We start from the raw sequence: 6,000 nt of genomic DNA, 5'->3' as shown, positions 1-6,000 counted from the left end.
TTAAATGTCTAATATTTATTCGGTAGAGTTTAAGGACCCTTTCTTGATTTATTTTCTGAATTAATTTGTTCTTTTCAGTATAGACTTGATTTCATTCCAGTTTACAAGCTCCTTTTAATAGGATAATGAGCAAACACAAATATAAAGTGGTAAGAGATGGTCTAGAAGATTGAGAGACACTTTTTTAAATATCTTAGTAAAATTAAAATAACTATTTTTTGAAAAGTAAGATAAACCTCAGCATCTTAAAGAAACTTTGACATCAGTTAGCTTCTTATTTTTATGACTTTTTGGTTGACTTTCTGAATGCTAATTCTGCTATTCTAAGTTTTAAAAAAAGCATCAGATAATAAAGACTTTTATTAGTACCACATTACATTCTTCAAAAAAATTTTGATTTATTCTACAATTTTTTCAGCCAACAAAATTAACTTTTCAATTAAGTCAACTTTGCCAACTTTTCGAATAACGTATTCTTTAACAATACCAAATCTTTAAAAACTTCTAGGGAGGCTAAAAAGTGACCTATAAGGTTGAAAATGTGTGAAGGATAAGTGTTTCAAAAAAGTCCTAATAATAAATTTTTTTCGTTTTCTGTTTTCTAAATATGATTAGTAAGAATATATCCTACAAAAGGTGAGGATCTGTGAGAAAAATCCTTTCTGACCTGCAACATAATAAAATTTTAGATAATAAAACTCCAATTTCAATATAAATAACCATCATAACTTCTTTTTATTAACTCAAATGATAGCTTTCTATCATCTTTTAAGAATATGTACTTTGAAAGCTTATCTCTGATATATGGAAGGCAGCAAAGATCATTTACAACAATAAAAACACAGCAAAGATCGTTTATAACAATAGGAATGTTTTTTTAAACAAAACTCATGAACTTGTCTGTAGAACACGTTTGCTTAACCTCAGTTTGTGCATTTATTTGCTGTGTTAAAGAGATACTATTTAAATGCTGCTTTATTATGTGGCGTTTGAATTTATGCTTATCCGACTCACATTTTATCATACACTGGTAGAAGTAAATTTGGTTGAAGATTTTTTACTCCCTATTTCAATAATAAAAGAACTACCATTATTGTTAAACTTATGTTTAGAAAAAATATAGATATATCTGATTCTAGATCTAATATGAAATATTCGATGAACTGTTCACCTGTTAAGTTCGCCATTTTTTAGATTTTTGTGCACTTTTTGGTAGTCTGGACACGATAAATAAACTTTTTTCAACATACATCAGTCATAAAATACATCTGTTATTATGACTATGATTCAACATTAAAATAAAATGTATCTGTTATTATGACTATGATTCGACATTAAAAACGTAAAAAAAGAAATTTTTTACAGACGACCACCACAAAATTAATATGCGCTTAAGCACATCTCATTGCGTCCTTGACCGTATTATGAAGCATGAATAATAATAATAATAAAAATAATACTTTGGTGAGTGGAATTAAACACGCACTAATCCGAGATCATTTAAACATATTAAATTTTACTTTTATATTTAATATTGTATTCATTTAATATAATATTATATGTATGTAATAACATACTATGATACTAACTTTATATATGTTATATTTCAGTTTTTTTGTTATGTAGTTAGATTTAATAGTTATTGTTAGGAGTTGGATAATTTAAATAGGAGTTAAGTTATTTGTATATATAGTTAGGCAATCGGTGCTTAAAATGAACTTGTTATAAATTATAACATAATATAATATCGTCGAAAAGGAGCTGCTAGAAAAAAAAAAAAAAACGCATCTATAACGTATGAAACCCTATTAATATGGTTTGCAAAGGATCTATGTGCACAAACTTTCTATGATATTTAACTAAGGCCAGCTAACTTGCACCAAGTTAATTTAGTTTTTGTTTTGTTGTTTCAAAGTTAAATCTAATAGTTAGAACTTTTATAAAATTATTTTACTAGTAATCTAGTAGTTGGATTTTTTCTAAAATGATGTTATGAGTATACTAGTTTTATGAGTATTCAGAATACTAATTAAAAAAAGAGTGCAAGTTGTCTAAAATTTGCACGTTTTTACTGGATACTTATAAAACCTAGCATTTTTAGATAACTTACATTACAACAGCAACAGCAGCAACAATATATTTGCTAGAAATATAGATATATATAGGTTGGCCAACATGTTTTTCAGGCAACCCCCTTCTTGATGTAAATAAAAATTGTAAGATATATACTAGATTGCTCACTGTTATAGTAGAGCTAGATTTTGGAGAATGACAATAGCCAAATAATTAGAAACAATCCAAAAAGAACAACAACATCAATAAAAAACGAATTACAATCAAGTGTTTGATAAAATTTGCACACACAAATATATATGTATATATGTATATATTGGGTTGAGGAATAATTCATGAGCGTTTTTTTCAAATTTAAAAATGCACGCAGAAATAAAATGCATTGGCAAAATGTTTTATGTTGTTTGAAAGAGAATGTTTTGCTCTACAAGATAGTGTGTTTTGATTTGTTAGTTTTTTTTATTTTTGTGTATTTTCAGATCATTAAAATGGAATGTCAAGTGGACAAAACTGAGCATTTTCGACACCATTTGCTTTTTGCATTTAATCGAGGTGTTAAGGCTGTCGAAGCTGCTCGTGAGATTTGTGCTGTGTATGGAGAAGGAGCAATGCCTGAAAGTACCGCCCGCCGTTGGTTTTCGCGCTTCAAAAATGGGAATTTTGACCTCAAGGACGGATCACACACCGGTCGACCAATTGAGTTCGACGAAGAGCGATTGAATCAACTTCTTCACGAAAATCCACGTCAAACGACCAGAGAATTGGCAGAGCAGATGGATTGTGATCAAAAAACTGTGGTGAACCACCTTCACTCAATGGGCAACTCTGGTCGTTTGACGTGGATTTTCGTGAAGAAGTTGATTCAATCGCTCTTCGTCGAACTCAATTGGTCAATGGGTGTGTGATCCGTCCTTGAGGTCAAAATTCCCATTTTTGAAGCGCGAAAACCAACGGCGGGCGGTACTTTCAGGCATTGCTCCTTCTCCATACACAGCACAAATCTCACGAGCAGCTTCGACAGCCTTAACACCTCGATTAAATGCAAAAAGCAAATGGTGTCGAAAATGCTCAGTTTTGTCCACTTGACATTCCATTTTAATGATCTGAAAATACACAAAAATAAAAAAAACTAACAAATCAAAACACACTATCTTGTAGAGCAAAACATTCTCTTTCAAACAACATAAAACATTTTGCCAATGCATTTTATTTCTGCGTGCATTTTTAAATTTGAAAAAAACGCTCATGAATTATTCCTCAACCCAATATATATATATATATATATATATATATATATATATATATATATATATATATATATATATATATATATATATATATATATTTATATATATATATATATATTATAAATTATTATTATTAATATTAGTTATAATTATTTATTGTTATTTTTTATTTGTTTATTTATTTGTTAGTTTTTTGATGTAATACAAATTTTTGTACCACATCCAAATAATCCAAATTTTTTGCAGTTTGACATTTAATAAAAAGAAAAACTCAATGAATCAGCAACAAAATATATGATGGATAATTAACTTCCATCATGCAGAAAACTATTAAAAGTTACAAAATTATTAACCAAAGCACTGTATAAATGCAGACTTACATTTATTAATTATCTATCACTCTGTCAATTGTCTTTTCACTAATTTTCATTTATAAACAGCACCAAGATAATAATGTTTCATTGACCAGCAATAGTTAGCCATCATATTCACATTCCATTGACCTTAATATTGATTTGTGATGCACAAATGTCCTGATAGAACCTTTCACCCTGCTCTTCAATGTATGTACTAAGATTTGCAGGAAAGTAGTCAATGCGAGAGTCCGTAAAGTTCAACTTGGCGCTCATGCAGCAAGCAAAAGCCCAAAATTTGACTACTATGTTCTTAACAAGACTTCTGTAATTGTCTTACTTGAAGTTACCTAGGAAATTATAGATAAACTCTTTTAGAGCATTCCAGGCTTCCAGTCCAACTGTCACCAGTTTAGATGTAAACTTCTTATTTTTCATTACTTCTTGGATCTGTGAATCCAACAAACAAGGGCGCACAGGATTTTTTGATGTTTCAAGTATGTCACTTTCATATGTTGTGGTAATTCCAAACTTAAGTATGTTCATGCCTATGCCAAATGAAGAGACTTCGCAAAAAATTGCCATTATGGAGGCCCAAGAACAAAAATACCCCAAACATTTTGGCACCCTTTGTCCAAACATGTAGGCAATTGTGTAGTAAAATTTTCAGCAATACTACTTCATACTATATTTTAATTCATGGAGAGGTTTTAAATTTTTTTCAGAAAAATTGTAAATTATAAAAGTTATTACCAAGCAAAATTTCCACCCCCCCTGCTCCCAAAATGAGGGGGTTGTAAAATTAAAATTTGATGTTTCCAATATAACAGGTAAAAGTATCATATCTGAAACATCAAAAAATCCTGTTGGCGCCCCTGCCAACAAAGATTCGACTTTGCTTCACTTAAGTGTGGAAATTTGTCTGGCAATTAAAGAAATTTAGAGCGGCATGGTATATACTCTTGATAAAAACTTTCCTCAACATTATGTGGAGTGGTCAAAGGAGAACTTGTTGTTCTACCAAAAGCTGTAAATTGAAACAGTAATTTCCTGGGGTGAATTCTTCTCTTGGTAAACATACTTTCTTGGTATAATACTCAAAGTCTTCTCTGCTAACCTATAGGCACAAATAACATAAAAATTTTACATACCCTTCTTCGAGCCCAAATATAATGGCTATGACCTTTAAATTCCCACATTTCAACCACTTGTGCGGGTCAAAATTCAAAAGGCTGAGCAACTGCTTAATGTTCTCATGTCTCTTGCAGTGTTACCGATTGTGCCACTGGAAGTGATAGTTAAATTGAAGAACTGCTTTCATACTGGGATATGATGAATCATTAAACAATCTCCCCTGGATGGCATCATAAGCAATTCCCATAGACGTGACAAGACCTTCAATATTATTACAATATAAAAAGTCTCGCTTACTTGAAAAGAACTGTACAAATTCTGCTTCATGATATCTGTACACACTTACACTATTCTGGAGTGAGAAAGTTCCTTTCTTGTAAGTGGTATGCAAGCAGTTCAGCTGATGACTTTGAAAGGTCAAGATCTGGAATTTTATTATCAACATCTTCCCGAATAAGGAGTTTTGGTGTGATTTCTGCACTAAAATCAAAATTATGATCATCCCCACTATCTTCAGAACTTGAGTTGTCATCATTTTCAATATCATTCAGCTGAGTAGGAGGAGTAGGCACAGGAATGTTTGCATAGTGTCCTACAGGCCTCATTCACAGTATCCTACAGGGCTGATGGTACATTAGGATTTTAAATATTAATTAAATTTGCCCAGTTTACATCCTAAGTAAGCATGATAGTATTTTTTTTTTGTCAAGTGTGATATTTTCTTCTTTCGTTGTTAAAAAGCTTTCAGAGATTTATAATGTTTTATTGGCAGTTTTTTTTTGTGTAAACTAGTGTTCAATACTATAACACGATGTAACACATTATAATTTGTACTTTAATGCAAGTTAATATATAATTATAATAATAATACTAATAGTAATAATCATTTTATATTTTATATTTATATCATATATTATTTATATACTATAAATATAATTAAAAAAGTAATTATATATATATACATATACATATACATATACATATACATATATATATATATATATATATATATATATATATATATATATATATATATATATATATATATATATATTTATATATATATGTATGTATATATATATATATAATTACTTTTTTAATTATATTTATAGTATATAAACAATATTTTTTTATATACTATATATATATATATATATATATATATATATATATATATATATATATATATATAT

At 29.2% G+C, this 6,000-nt stretch overlaps 1 protein-coding gene across 1 annotated transcript in view; it reads left to right on the top strand.

Moving 5' to 3' along the window:
• The first annotated feature begins 1,219 nt into the window (after positions 1 to 1,219).
• The window catches only part of LOC101239527 (zinc finger protein 454), a 30,094-nt gene continuing 25,313 nt past the window's right edge, over positions 1,220 to 6,000 (top strand). Inside the window, exon 1 of the mRNA XM_065816779.1 lies at positions 1,220 to 1,464. The gene's annotated coding sequence lies outside the window, so the exon portion shown is untranslated. The remainder of the gene's footprint in view (positions 1,465 to 6,000) is intronic.

Source organism: Hydra vulgaris, chromosome 13, assembly GCF_038396675.1.
Source record: "Hydra vulgaris chromosome 13, alternate assembly HydraT2T_AEP".
Taxonomy (NCBI): domain Eukaryota; kingdom Metazoa; phylum Cnidaria; class Hydrozoa; order Anthoathecata; family Hydridae; genus Hydra; species Hydra vulgaris.
This window is presented reverse-complemented; position numbering and strand designations above follow the sequence as displayed.